This window comes from Rhinoraja longicauda, chromosome 33 (genome assembly GCF_053455715.1).
Source record: "Rhinoraja longicauda isolate Sanriku21f chromosome 33, sRhiLon1.1, whole genome shotgun sequence".
Taxonomy (NCBI): domain Eukaryota; kingdom Metazoa; phylum Chordata; class Chondrichthyes; order Rajiformes; family Arhynchobatidae; genus Rhinoraja; species Rhinoraja longicauda.
Window position 1 is genome coordinate 23,271,704 of NC_135985.1, and position 14,944 is coordinate 23,286,647.

A 14,944-nucleotide genomic window follows, 5' to 3' on the forward strand; every position below is an offset into this window, starting at 1 on the left:
CCTTGCAAGCTAATAACTGTACTTTATAAAAAAAACAGGGGGTAAAGCACCGCGACGTCAGCAGTCAGTCCAGTGACGCTGTGTCCTGAAGGCAGCTCCTACACTCGCCCTGACCACAACAACCCTCAACACTCTGCAATCACACACACAGTGAGTGGTGTTGAGCAGGAGACCACCGCGCCAGTCTGTCCTGTCCTGTCCTGTCCTGTCCTGTCCACCGCTGCCACAGCACGTCTGTACCCTCCACTGTCCACTCCCATCAAACACACAAACTGCCTTCTCCAGCACCGGGCTCGATGCTAACGTTTACTGTGACTTCGGGACTACGTGCTGCCTACGTGTGTGTGTGTGTGTGTGTGTGTGTGTGTGAGTGTGTGAGTGTGATTCTGCCTAGGTGTGTGTGAGTGTGTGTGTGTGTGAGTGTGATTCTGCCTAGGTGTGTGTGTGAGAGTGTGTGTGTGTGAGTGTGTGTGTGTGAGTGTGATTCTGCCTCGGTGTGTGAGAGGGTGTGTGTATGAGAGTATGTTATGTGAGTGTGCGCGGGAGAGTGAGTGTGTTACGTGAGTTTGCGTGTGAGTGTGTGAGTGTGCATGTGCGTGTGAGCTTATGTTTAAGTGAGTGTGCGTGAGTGAGTGTGATTGTGTGAGTGTGTGTGTGTGTGTGAGAGAGAGGGCGTGAGTGTGCCTGTGAGTGTGTTAAGTGAGTGTGATTCTGCCTACGTGCGTGTGAGAGAGTGTGAGTGTGATTCTGCCTACGTGTGTGTGAGAGAGTGTGTGGGTGTGAATGCACGTGAGTGTGTGTGTGTGAGTGGGTGTGAGAGTGGATGTGCATGTGAATGTATGTTATGTGAGTGTATGCTATGTGTGTGTGCGTGTGAGCGTATGTTAAATGAGTGTGTACGTGAGTGTGTGAGTGTGCATGTGAGTGTGTGTATGTTAGTAAGTGACTGTGTGAGTTTGTGCATGTGCGTTTGTGCGTCTCTTTGCGTGTGTGTGACGAAGGGTCACGACCCGAAAAGGTCACCCATTCCTTCTCTCCAGGGATGCTGCCTGTCCCATTGAGTTACTCCAGCATTTTGTTTCTATCTTCAGTGTAAACCAGCATCTGCAGTTCCTTCACAAATTAACTTTCTTCCCCTCTCCCCCCTCTCCCCCCTCTTCCCCCTCTCCCCCCCCATCAGTGTGAAGAATGGTCATGAGTATTTTATTGTCACATGTCCCAAAATGGAACAATACTCTTCTTGCAGCAGCACTACAGATATGTAAACATAGTACTGTACACTGGGCGTGGGTCTGTGTCTGTGTCTGTGTCTGTGTCTGTGTCTGTGTCTGTGTCTGGGTCTGTACACTGGGTGTCTGTGTCTGTGTCTGTGTCTGTGTCTGTGTCTGTGTCTGTGTCTGTGTCTGTGTCTGTGTCTGTGTCTGTGTCTGTGTCTGTGTCTGTGTCTGTGTCTGTGTCTGTGTCTGTGTCTGTGTCTGTGTCTGTGACTGTGTCTGTGACTGTGTCTGTGTCTGTGTCTGTGTCTGGGACTGTGTCTGTGTCTGTGTCTGTGTCAGGGACCGTGTCTGTGTCTGTGTCTGGGTCTGTGTCTGTGTCTGTGTCTGGGACCGTGTCTGTGTCTGTGTCTGTGTCTGTGTCTGTGTCTGGGTCTGTACACTGGGTGTCTGGGTCTGTGTCTGTGTCTGTGTCTGTGTCTGTGTCTGTGTCTGTGTCAGGGACCGTGTCTGTGTCTGTGTCTGTGTCTGTGTCTGTGTCTGGGTCTGTACACTGGGTGTCTGGGTCTGTGTCTGTGTCTGTGTCTGTGTCTGTGTCTGTGTCAGGGACCGTGTCTGTGTCTGTGTCTGTGTCTGTGTCTGTGTCAGGGACCGTGTCTGTGTCTGTGTCTGTGTCTGTGTCTGTGTCTGTGTCTGGGACTGTGTCTGGGACCGTGTCTGTGTCTGGGTCTGTACACTGGGTGTGGGACCGTGTCTGGGACTATGTCTGGGACTGTACACTGGGTGTGGGACTGTGTACTTTGTGAATGGGGAGTTATGATAATGTCCTCTGACACCATGTCCCTTGAAACGTCACCTCCCACTGGTCACCAGAAATGCTGCCTGACTAGTTCAGCATTTTGCATCTTTTTTTGAAAACCTGCATCTGCAGTTTCTTGTGTCTACAAAATAACTTTCCAATCCTATCTCTCCCTCCCTGTCCAATCTCTCCCCAGTTGGTTGTCAGATTGATACTGTTTGTTGTTTTATTGTCACATGCCCATATCAGTTGGTTTTCTGTGTTTTTCCAGCGTTCCAATCTTACATCCTGGCGGGTAAACTGAAAGGACACGTCTTGGCACAACTTCCCAGAGGATGCAAGGCCAGCTACACCTCCGTAACCGTCTCCCTGTCTCGTACGTAAACCTAGACAACGCTTCACCACCGTACATACCCCACAACGCTCCGCAAAGCACAGCGTGGCTCACCAACAGTGCAGTCCCAAAGATTGATCCCCAGAGTGCAGCACTCCACACAGCATCATAACTCCCCATTCACACAGTACACAGTCCCACACCCAGTGTACAGTCCCACACCCAGTGTACAGTCCCACACCCAGTGTACAGTCCCACACCCAGTGTACAGTCCCACACCCAGTGTACAGTCCCAGACAGACCCAGACACAGACCCAGACACAACACACAGTGCCAGACACAGTCCCACACCCAGTGTACAGTCCCAGACAGACCCAGACACAGACCCAGACACAACACACAGTGCCAGACACAGTCCCAGACACTGACCCAGACACAGCTGTCTGCATTGGCAGCCACGTCTGGGACTGAGTCACGTACACAGAACCACACACAGCCCCACCAGTTTGGCCCAGACCCACACACCCCCTCTCACAGCCTGGGGACGGGTTTGCCTCCGTGGAGATAGATGTCCATCACCCCCACACCCCACACCCCCCACCCCACACCCCCAACCCCCCCACCCCACACCCCCCACACCCCCACCCCCCCCCCACCCCCACACCCCCCACACCCCCCCCACCCCCACACACCCCCACACCCCCCCACACACCCCCACCCCCGCACACCCACACCCCCACACACCCCCACCCCCCCCCCACACCCCCACCCCCACACCCCCCACACCCCCACACCCCCCACACACCCCCACACCCCCCCCCCACACCCCCACACACCCACACACCCCACACACCCACACACCCCACACCCCACACCCCACACCCCCCACACCCCCACACACCCCACACCCCACACCCCCACACACCCCCACACCCCCCACACCCCCACACCCCCACACCCACACACCCCCACACCCACACACCCACACACCCCCACACCCACACACCCCCACACACCCCTCACCCCCACACCCCCACACCCCCCACACCCCCACACCCACACACCACACACCCCCACACCCCCACACCCACACACCCCCACACCCACACACCCCCACACACCCCCACACCCCCCACACCCACACACCCCCCACACCCACACACCCACACACCCCCCCCACCCCACACCCACACACCACGCCTGGCTCACTTTACAACGCTCCGTCCCTTGTCTCTGGTGATCAAATGTGACCGCCGACAAACCTCCAGAGTGTGAATTAGCCAAAGCTCGGCGTGTCCCTACTGGCTGAGTGGGTCTGTGAATGCCCAGTGAATGCCCAGTGAATGCCCAGTGAATGCCCAGTCCAGCCTGGTGCCATAGTTGCCGGTACCTCTGCCAAGGCAGCCACAACTGCCTTCATGCCCCAGGGGCTAAAAAGCAAAAAAGTCAACACAGCTAGAATTTGTCTTCACTACGCACATCCAAGGTTTTAGAATTCATTCCTTAACTTGAATGAAGCAAGCGGAGAAACCTTTCCTTCACCTCCGCCTTTAAACTGGAGCCACATCTGGATCCCAAATGTGGGAATGTTGCCCCGCTCAAACATTTAAAAAAAAACTCTTCGCAGTGAAGCCGGGCCTGGGCTTTCCTCCTGACCCTAAATTAAAATGGGGTGGTGGGTTAATCTTTGCTTTCATGGCCGATGTGTCCACATGCCTGTGTCCGCTATCAGTTGGGTCTCGCTCACACACACACACATACACACACACACACACACACACACACACACACACACACACACACACACACACACACACACACACACACACACACACACACACACATACACACACACACACACACACACACACACACACACACACACACACACACACACACACACACACACACACACAGACACACACACACACACACACACACACACACACATACACATGCAGATTAAATATACCTCTACTCAGACTCATGGAGTGATGCAGCATGAAGACAGGTCCTTCAGCCCAACCTGCCCACACCGACCAACGTGTCCCACCTAGTCTAGTCCCACCCACCTGCCTTTGAACAATATCCCTATAAACCTGTCCTATCCATGTACCTGTATAATTGCGATGTAAGAAAATAACTGCAGATTCTGGTACAAATCGAAGGTATTTATTTCACAAAATGCTGGAGTAACTCAGCAGGTCAGGCAGCATCTCAGGAGAGAAGGAATGGGTGACGTTTCGGGTCGAGACACTTCTTCAGACTGATGTATAATTGCGATGGTCTTTTAGACTTTAGATAGTCCTTATTTCTTTGGACTTTAAAGATACAGCACAGAAACAGGCCCTTCAGCCCACCGAGTCCACTAGCAATCTTCCCATTCACTAGTACTATCCTACACACTAGGAACAATTTTACCGAAGCCAATTAACCTAAAACCCTGCACGTCTTTGGAGTGTGTGGGGAAACCGGAGCACCCGGAGGAAACCCACCCGGTCACAGGGAGAATGCACTAAATCTGTACAGACTACCTATAGGCCTGGAGTACTGTGTGCAGTTTTGGTCTACAAATTTGAGGAAGGATATTCTTGCTATTGAGGGCGTGCAGCGTAGGTTTACTAGGTTAATTCCTGGAATGGCGGGACTGTCATATGTTGAAGGACTGGAGCGACTAGGCTTGTATATACTGGAATTTAGAATGATGAGAAGGGATCTTATCGAAACATATAAGATTATTAAGGGGTTGGACACGTTGGAGGCAGGAAACATGTTCCCAATGTTGGGGGAGTCCAGAACCTGGGGCCACAGTTTAAGAATAAGGGGTAGGCCATTTAGAACGGAGATGAGGAAAAACTTTTTCAGTCAGAGAGTTGTAAATCTGTGGAATTCTCTGCCTCAGAAGGCAGTGGAGGCCAATTCTCTGAACGCATTCGAGAGAGAGCTAGATAGAGCTCTTAAGGATAGCAGAGTCAGGGGGTATGGGGAGAAGGCAGGAACGGGGTACTGATTGAGAATGATCAGCCATGATCACATTGAATGGCGGTGTTGGCTCGAAGGGCCGAATGGCCTCCTCCTGCACCTATTGTCTATTGTCTAGTCAGGATCAAACTTGGGTCTCTGGCGCTGAAAGGCAGCAACTCTACCGCTGCGCCACCGTGCCGCCGTTAAACCTCTCCTTCCTCTAAACCTTTCCTATCTATATACCTGGCCGTGTCTTTTAAATGCTGTTTTAGCACCTGCCTCAACTACCCCCTCTGGCAGCTCGTTTCATATACCCACCACCTTCTGCGTGATAAAGTTGCCCCTCAGGTTCCTATTAAATCTTGCCCCTCTCACTTAAACCTAAGTAACTCTGGTTCTTGATTCCCCTACACTGGGTAAAAGACTTTGTGCATTCACCATATCTATTCCCCTGAAAATAGACACAAAACGTCAGAACATCACCCGTTCCTTCTCTCCAGAGATGCTGCCTGCCCCGCTGAGTTACTCCAGCATTTTGGGTCTATCTTCGGTGTCAACCAGCACCTGCATTCTCTTCCTACACTATCCATTTCCCCTCATGGTTTTATCCACCTCTATTAGATATACCTCTACTTGTCTATGCATCTTTGCAGTGTCAAAGCTGTGGTAGATGCCTGGAAAAGGTGGCTTCAGACGGCTGATTTTCGGACTTCCCGTTTGACAACGTGGAGCTCCTTGCAGCCTAGTGTAGGGAGAGGTTCTTAGTTTAGAGATACAGGGCGGAAACAGGCCATTCGGCCCACCGGGTCCGCACCGACCAGCGATCCCCGCACATTAACAATATCCTACACACACTAGGGACAATTTCTACATTTACCAAGCTAATTAACCTACAAACCTGCACGTCTTTGGAGTGTGGGAGGAAACCGAAGATCTCGGAGAAAACCCACGCAGGTCACGGGGAGAACGTACAAACTCCGTACAGACGGCGCCCGTAGTCAGGATTGAATCTGGGTCTCCAGCGCTGCAAGACAACTCTACCGCTGCGCCACCGTGTTCTGCTGAACACAACCCACCATCCTCATCTCTGGACACCCTGTGCGTAGGGGAGAGGGTAGGGCCGAAGATGTCCTGGTTGGGTTGCTCCTGGGCCTGGCCAAGCTGGCCATCCGTGAGTCACGGCGCCTTGCGGAAGAGGGCTCTGCCCTTGCCGGCTGCCTGCCCCTTTTCCGGGGTTACGTCCGTGCCCGGGTGGTGTTGGAGAGGGACTTACGCGCTGCCAACGGGCGCCCCGGGGGATTTCCGGGACCACTGGGCACCACGGGGGGTGTGGAATGCATCTTTAATAAGGATGGTGATATAGTTGTTTAAGAATGTATTTGACATTTAAGAATATTTGTTTGGATAATTGGGTGATTTTGTCCCATGTTGGTTTGTTTTGTATTGTATATATTATTCTTGTAATAATTGATTACGTTTATTTTTGTAGTATAATAAAGCCCAGTCCAGCTGGGCACTGCTGTGAACGAAGGGCTGACCCACACACCTTGTCAACACCCGTAACGCCGGTCCATGACACCGCAGAACGCAGGAGCAATGGTTCCAAACAACAAATATCTGAAAGTCCCTCTGTCCCTCTCTTCCCCTCCTCCTTCCCAGATCTCCCTCTATCTTCCTGTCTCCACCTATATCCTTCCTTTGTCTCGCCCCCCCCTGACATCAGTCTGAAGAAGGGTCTCGACCCGAAACGTCACCCATTCCTTCTCTCCTGAGATGCTGCCTGACCTGCTGAGTTACTACAGCATTTTGTGAATAAATACCTTTGATCTGCTCAGGGTCATTGATTGCAGCAATGATCTGTTTTAGTGGACTCAGGTTTGGGTTTTTTAGTGTCATGTGTACCGAGGTAAATTCAAGTGCAATAAGCAGAGTAAATGGGAAGATGCAGAGTGCAGAATATGGTTCTCAGCAGAGTAGTGCAGCATCAGCTTCATGGACAAAGTCTAGTATCCACAATGGGCTGGAGGTGCAGCAGACAGTCCCCTGGTTTATGGATGACCGTTCACATTGAATGGTGGTGCTGGCTCGAAGGGCCGAATGGCCTACTCCTGCACCTATTGTCTATTGCCTATGGTCTATTGTCTAAGCCTGATAACAGAGCTGTTCCTGAGTCTGGTGATGCATGCTTTAAGGTTTCTGTACTTATAGCCCAGCGGGAGCAGGGGTATGGGGAGAAGGCAGGAACGGGGTACTGATTGAGAATGATCAGCCATGATCACATTGAATGCCGGTGTTGGCTCAAAGGGCCAAATGGCCTCCTCCTGCACCTATTGTCTATTGTCTATTGTCTAAAACCTTTAGTTGCGTGCTAACCAGTCAAAGTTGCTTTCTGTGGTGCAACTGTAGAAGTTTGTAAGAGTCATTGGAGAAGTGCTGAATTCCCTCAGTCTCGTAAGGAAGTAGTGGGCTTGGTGTGTGTTCTTGACTGTCATTTTGGTGTGTGTTCTTGACTGCCAGGCCACTGCCTCCCCAGATACCTTCCCCTGCAGTGGCACCTTCGCCTCCCCTATCACTTCCACCACTGAAGCTCTTCCAAATGAGACAGCGATTCACATGCACCTCTTCAAACCACATTCACTACATTTGCAGGTCCCAATATGGCCTCCTTTACATCGGCCAGGCCAAGCATAGACCAGGCGACTGTTTTGCCAAGCTCTGTCCGCTAAGGCTTGCTGGCTCTCTCGGCCTCTAACCATTTTAACTCCCCTCCCAATTCCCATACCAAAGATTTGGTCCCGTGCCCCCTTCATTACCAGCGTGAAGCCAAGTGCAAAATGGATGAACAACAATTCATATTCCGCTAGGGTAGCTTACCACCCGATGGTATGAATATTGAACTCTCCACTTCCAAGTAATACTCCTCCACCTTGTGTGCACACATTTCTCCCACCCTCTCGGTCACCTTACTTTCCTCCCCTCCTCTGTACGTTCATCTCCCATCCCCAAGAATCTCCTGGCCCCTCAAATCAACATCCCTCCCTCTGACTTTACAATGCACCCTTCTTCTATCCTCCTGGGTGGCACGGTGGCGCAGCGGTAGAGTTGCTGCCTTACAGCGAATGCAGCGCCGGAGACCAGGGTTCGATCCTGACAACGGGCGCCGTCTGTACGGAGTTGGTACGTTCTCCCCGTGACCTGCGTGGGTTTTCTCCGAGACTTTCGGTTTCCTCCCACACTCCAAAGACGTACAGGTATGTAGGTTAATTAAATATAAAAAATTGTCCCTAGTGTGTGTAGGATAGTGTTAGTGTGCGGGGATCGCTGGGCGGTGCGGACTCGGTGGGCCGAAGGGCCTGTTTCCGCGCTGTATCTCTAAATCTAAAAAAAATCTAAATCCTTATCTGACACCCTTTTCTCTCTTTCTCACCTCCAGCCTTTGTAACTCGCTCCACCCGTCTGACACTCAAACCCCTCCCCCCCTCAGCTGTATCCACCTATTACTTGCCTGGCTTTGACCCACACCCACCTCTCTGATCCAGATTTCTCCCCCTTCCCCATCAGTCTGAAGCAAGGTCCCAACCCAAAGCGTCGTCTGTCCATCCCCTCCACAGATGCAGCTGGACCTGCTGAGTTCTTCCAGCACTTGCTTTTGCTGCAGTTAAGGCTAGCTGTATTTTAATCCGTGCTTCACTTGATCAGAGCAAGCTTAATGTAACATGTGCAGAGAGGACTATTCCAAACCTGTGTGTGTGTGTGCGTGGGAGTGCGCGTGTGTGAGCGTGTGTGCGTGTGTGTCTGCATTCGCGTGTATCAATAGGTGTGTTTGTTCACATGGGTAGCTTACAACCCAACATATGTCACGTGGGCTCCAACGTTCCTTGGTCATCATTGCCTTTTGCATTTCTTTCATCCATTTGTTCTCTTTCTCTCTATACCGCGGGAGAAGACGGCAGGGGAAGGGAATAAACATTCTGGCCTTCCATCACAGTGAGGAGGGGACTGGAGGAGACTCACTGTGATGGATGTTTCTTTTTTGTGTGTGTTGGTTGGGGTTGTGTGATTTGCTTATTTTATTGCTTTTATTATTGGACTGTGGGTGACTAAATTTCGTCCAAAAAAACTTGTTTTTTGGATGACAAATAAAGATATCTTGAATCTTGAATCACCGTCTATATCTCTCGTTTCCCTTTCCACTGACTCTCAGTCTGAAGAAGGGTCTCGACCCGAAAAGTTGCCTATTTCGTTTCCCGCTGAGTTACTCCAGCTTTTTGCGTCTATCTTCCTTCTAACCCAGCATCTGTAGTTCCTTCCTCCAAGGTACATCAGGCAACCCTTGTCAGGCAACTGAAGCATCCTTCCAACGACTATAGAGCAGACCTGCCTCATTGGAGATTCTCGGACCATTTTTGATCGGACGTTACTGGCTTTATCTTGCACCAAGCGTTATTCACGTTATTCCCCTTGTCATGTATCTGCACTCTGTGGATGGCTCGATTGGAATCACGTGTTGTCTTTTGGCTGACGCAACGAAAAGCTTGTTGCTATACCTCGATACACGTGACAATAAATGAGACTCATGAAAATGTAATTCTCCAAGTTCAAGTAAAACGCCCCCCCCGCCCCACCCCCCCTTCCCCCCCACCGTTCCCATGTTCCTTCCCCTCCCCCATCCCCGTGTTTGTGGGTGCATCCATTCCCCCTCGCTTCACAACCCAAGGCAATGATTAATAGCCGTCAGGCCACGCACGCATCCACGGACATGCATCGAACTTGGCAATGCCTCAGTGCGAGATTACAAGGAGCAGATTGAATTTACATGCACCGTTTCACCACCCCAAGGCACATTGGAGTACTTTATCGCTGGTTCAGTTCCTTTGAAGTGGGGTTACCATGGCGATGGAGGAATCACTGCAACCAATTTCCATGCAGCAAAGTCCCACAAGTGGCAGTGCGATAATGCACAGATGATCTGTTTTTAATCTTGTTAAATGAGACGTAAATATTGGGTTTGGCACCAAATGGAGCTGTGATTCACAGTTTCAAAATAGTCACGGACTCACCTTCACGGACTCGGAAGGTGAAAACAGGCCCTTCAGCCCATCGAGTTCGTACTGATTGTCAGTCACCCATTTGCACTCGTTCCATTTTGTTCACTTCACGTCCCTTCCAAGTTCCTTACACATACCACTAATCACCCGCACACTCGTGGGCCAATTAAAGTTCACAACTTCAGCGCTTTGTGTCTTTTGCTGAGCTCAACAGCTTGAGATGGAGTTTGGGAAGGAACTGCAGGTGCTGGTTTACACCGACGATAGACACAAAATGCTGGAGTTACTCAGCGGGTCAGGCAGCAATCACTGGAGAGAAGGAACTGGTGACGTTTTGGGTCAAGACCCTTCTTCAGACTGAGAGTCGGGGGGGGGTGGTGGGGGAGGGAAACGAGAGATATGAAAAGGTACAAAGAAGAAATGACTTCTGAAAAGATACAAATATGAAATGACTTACATACCTGCACATATCAACACACAGTGCTGGAGTAACTCAGCGGGTCAGGCAGCATCTCTGGAGAAAACATCTCTGGACGTTTCGGATATGAGAGTATTCCTCCTCCTTTCTGATTCCATACTCTCATCGATGTTTCAATTCCAGCAGAGAGAAGAAGCAGCATCTTACTTGGAGCACAGGCTACGCCTACACTCCCTCGGTCTTACACTGACAGGTCTGTCAATGTTTCTGTGCTCAGTGATCTATCAGGTTTGGTCTGGACTGAGTGAAAGTGTACCGGATGTGGAAATAGATTCACTGAAGGTGGAAACAGGCCCTTCGGCCCATCGAGTTCGTACTGATTGTCAGTCACCCATTTGCACTCGTTCCATATACACCTGTATTGCACCAGGATTTCGCTTTAGGTCTCACGTTGCTGTTTTCAGTGCAAAGTATGAATTATTTTACCACATGTGACCTTGATTGTGCTGTCAGTTGAAGTAAGGGCCTGTCCCACTTAGGTGATTTTAAGGCGACTGCCGGTGACTAGGCTGTCACTGAACGTTTGCTGGGGTGTCGCGGGCATGATCGTGAGGAGTCTTCAATGAATCGTAGCGGATCTCGACGCGTCGCAGAAAAACTTTCCAGATAGAAATTTCTTGGGGATAGCTGGCTTGTCCCCAACGGCTGCGGGACGTTTCAGTGCCCGGTGCGGCTCGGCTGCGGGCCTTAACATTGCCGGCGCAGCTCGGCCGCGGGACGTTTCAGTGCCCGGTGCGGCTCGGCCGCTGGACTTAACATCGCCCGGTGCGGCCGCGGGACGTTTCAGTGCCCGGTGCGGCTCGGCCGCGGGACGTTTCAGTGCCCGGTGCGGCTTGGCCGCTGGACTTAACATCGCCCGGTGTGGCCGCGGGACGTTTCAGTGCCCGGTGCGGCTCGGCCGCGGGACGTTTCAATGCCCGGTGCGGCTTGGCCGCTGGACTTAACATCGCCCGGTGTGGCCGCGGGACGTTTCAGTGCCCGGTGTGGCCGCGGGACGTTTCAATGCCCGGTGCGGCTTGGCCGCTGGACTTAACATCGCCCGGTGTGGCCGCGGGACGTTTCAGTGCCCGGTGTGGCCGCGGGACGTTTCAGTGCCCGGTGCGGCTTGGCCGCTGGACTTAACATCGTCAGCGCTGTTCGGCCGCGGGACGTTTCAGTGCCCGGTGCGGCTCGGCCGTTGGACTTAACATCGCCCGGTGCGGCCGCGGGACGTTTCGGTGCCCGGGGCGGCTCGGCCGGGGGGCCTTCCATCCCCTTGCGGGGGCTGTGCGTGTCGTTTGCCTCGGTAGGGGTCGAGCTGCCTGTCCGTGGGTGCGGGGGGAAGAGAGGGGAAGTTTTTGTTGCCTCCATCACAGTGAGGGGGTGTTTGGAGTCACTGTGATGGATGTTTGTGTTGGGGTCGGGTGTCCTGTGTTCTTTTCTTTTTTGCTGTATTTTGTGTGACTGCTGAAATTTCGCTCGGTGTTGTGCCGAGTGACAATAAAGTGTTGTTATGTTATGTTATGTTATGTTATATCGTAGCTTATTGCGGGCGCTGTCTGTCGCACGCTGTCCCCAGGTTTGCTAGGCTGTCGCAGATGCATTTAGAAGCACGTAATATTAAATTAAGAAAAGGCATTTGAAGATACCAGAAGATAGTTTTGTTGAACCAATTTATTTACCGTCAGGACATTTGACAGGTAGATTGGAGGCGATAGTTTGACGGTCAGGTAAGCGTGGGAATTTTGCGATGTTTCCGAAGACGGTGTAATCTCTTAGCCAGGTGCTAGTTTCATTAAAAAAGTAACTTGTATCGACCTGACTCGGCATTGTCGTGGTCATTGTCGTGGTCATTGTCGTGGTCATTGTCGTGGTCATTGTCGTGGTCATTGTCGTAGGGTAAAAGAAAATTTCGGCGATCTGCTACGACTTTGACAGTTGCCGGCAGTCGCCTTAAACATCGCGTAACTGGGACAGGCCTTTGATCACTTTCGAGCAGAGATTGGAGTGAATCCAGCAGCCAGAATAATTCTACGCTCACACCTGTCTTTATTGTGGCAGGCAATAGATTCTGTTGAGCGCCATGGACAAGATAAAGCAGCATTTGTCCATTTTCATAGAGTCGTAGAATCATACAGCGTGGAAACAGGCCCTTCGGCCCAACTTGCCCACACCGGCCAACATCTCCCATCTACACTAGTCCCACCTGCCTGCGCTTGGCCCATATCCCTCCAAACCTGTCCTATCCATGTACCTGTCTAACCATTTCTCAAAATTTGTGATAATCCCTGCCTCATGTAGCAACTTGTTCCATACACCCACCACCATTTGTGTGAAAAAACTACCCCTCAGATTCCTATTAAATCTTTTCCCCTTCACCTTAAACCTCTGGTCCTCAATTCCCCTACTCTGGGCAAGACATTCTGTGCATCTACCCGATCTGTTCATCTATTCTTAATTTACAACTAGACCAAGTGGACCCGTTGGGCCCAAACCTCTCCTGCATTGGTGCAGCACCCTCTCCTCCCCCCTCTCTCCACCCTCTCCCCTTCCCCTCTCCCCCCCCCCCCCCCACTCCATCCCCCTCAACCCCCCCTTATCCTCCCTCCTCCCCCTCCCTCCCTAGGAGATAGATTTAAACTTTAAAATGTGAATAACTTTAAAAATATTTCACCGATTTCAATGAAACCTTCCATTAGCACCAAAGGGACGATGGTGAGTAAGGTGGGCCTAAAATTGTCGCGCTATCGTGTACCATTTTTGCTGTAGTTCAGGAACAAACAAACGAGAGTTTTAGTATATAGATATATTTAAAGACTTTGAATTCTGTATGAAACCGTTTCATGGCTTTTCCATTTGGTTTATGGGTCTGATAGAAACATAGAAAATAGGTGCAGGAGTAGGCCATTCAGCACTTTGAGCCAGTACCGCCATTCAATATGATCATGGCTGATCATCCACAATCTGCACCCCGTTCCTGCTTTCTCCCCATATCCCATGATTCCGTTAGCCCTAAGAGCCACATCCAACTCTCTCCCTTGAATGTTAAACATGTTTGATGTTTCTCAGGCTTATTTTTTTAAATCCCTTGCCCTGTGGGGCTCTTGAGTCGTTCTCTGCAGTTTATACTAACAAAGAAGTCTTAGTTTTATTGTTAATGAGGGGAAGGATGTGAAGTCTTGCTCCGCCCTTAACGAGCCCACTCAATGATAGATTTACTTTACCTTCCAGCTAAAATATATGACCTGTGTGAATGAGTTGGTGTGTGAAGCTCGGCCAGACATCATACTGTATGTTGGCAAACAGATCAGAAAGGGAACCATTCCATTGACTCTGGCAAATGATTTGCCTTGAGGATGGTGGCAGCGGGAGACCTTCACTGTTACCGAGATGCAGCGTCGTATATCTTCAAGTACCTGAGGTAACCCTTGCAAGTAGCCGGGAGCGGTCAACATGAAAGGTGCCTGGCTATCCAGAGGGAGTTTAGTTTAGATACCAGCCCTTCGACCCACCGTGATTCTCCATTACACTAGCAAGCACGACACACTGGGCACAACTTACAATCTTTACCGAAGCCAATTAAGCTACAAACCTGTCCGTCTTTGGAGTGTGGGGGGGGGGGGAAACCCACGCAGGTTGCTGGGAGGATGAACAAACTCCGTACAGACAGCACCCGTGGTCAGGATCGAGTTCCAGTATCTGAAGGGGCTGCTCCTCAAGTTCTGGCTCAATTTTAGCCCTACGCTTTTAATTTTTGGGCACCCGGTACAGAGGGGGGTGGGTCAGGAGGGAGGAGGGGGTCTCCCTGTCGGTCTGCTCCTGGGCCTGGCCAAGATGGCCATCCGCAGGTCCAGGCAGCGGGCAGTCGACGGCCTCACAGAAGTCGGCTGCCTACCCCTGTTCCGGGCTTACGTCCGTGCCCGCGTGTCCCTGGAGAGGGAACACGCACACGCGGTGTCCACAGGGACTCTGGAGGCCTTCCGGGAACGCTGGTCGCCGCGGGGGGTTGAATGTATTGTTGACAGAGATGGCGGGATTTTAATGCGATAATTGTTTAATTTGTAAACTGCCGATACAGGCGGCTTTTGTTTGATCACATTTTGCTTAGTATGTTTTTCTTTGGAATAA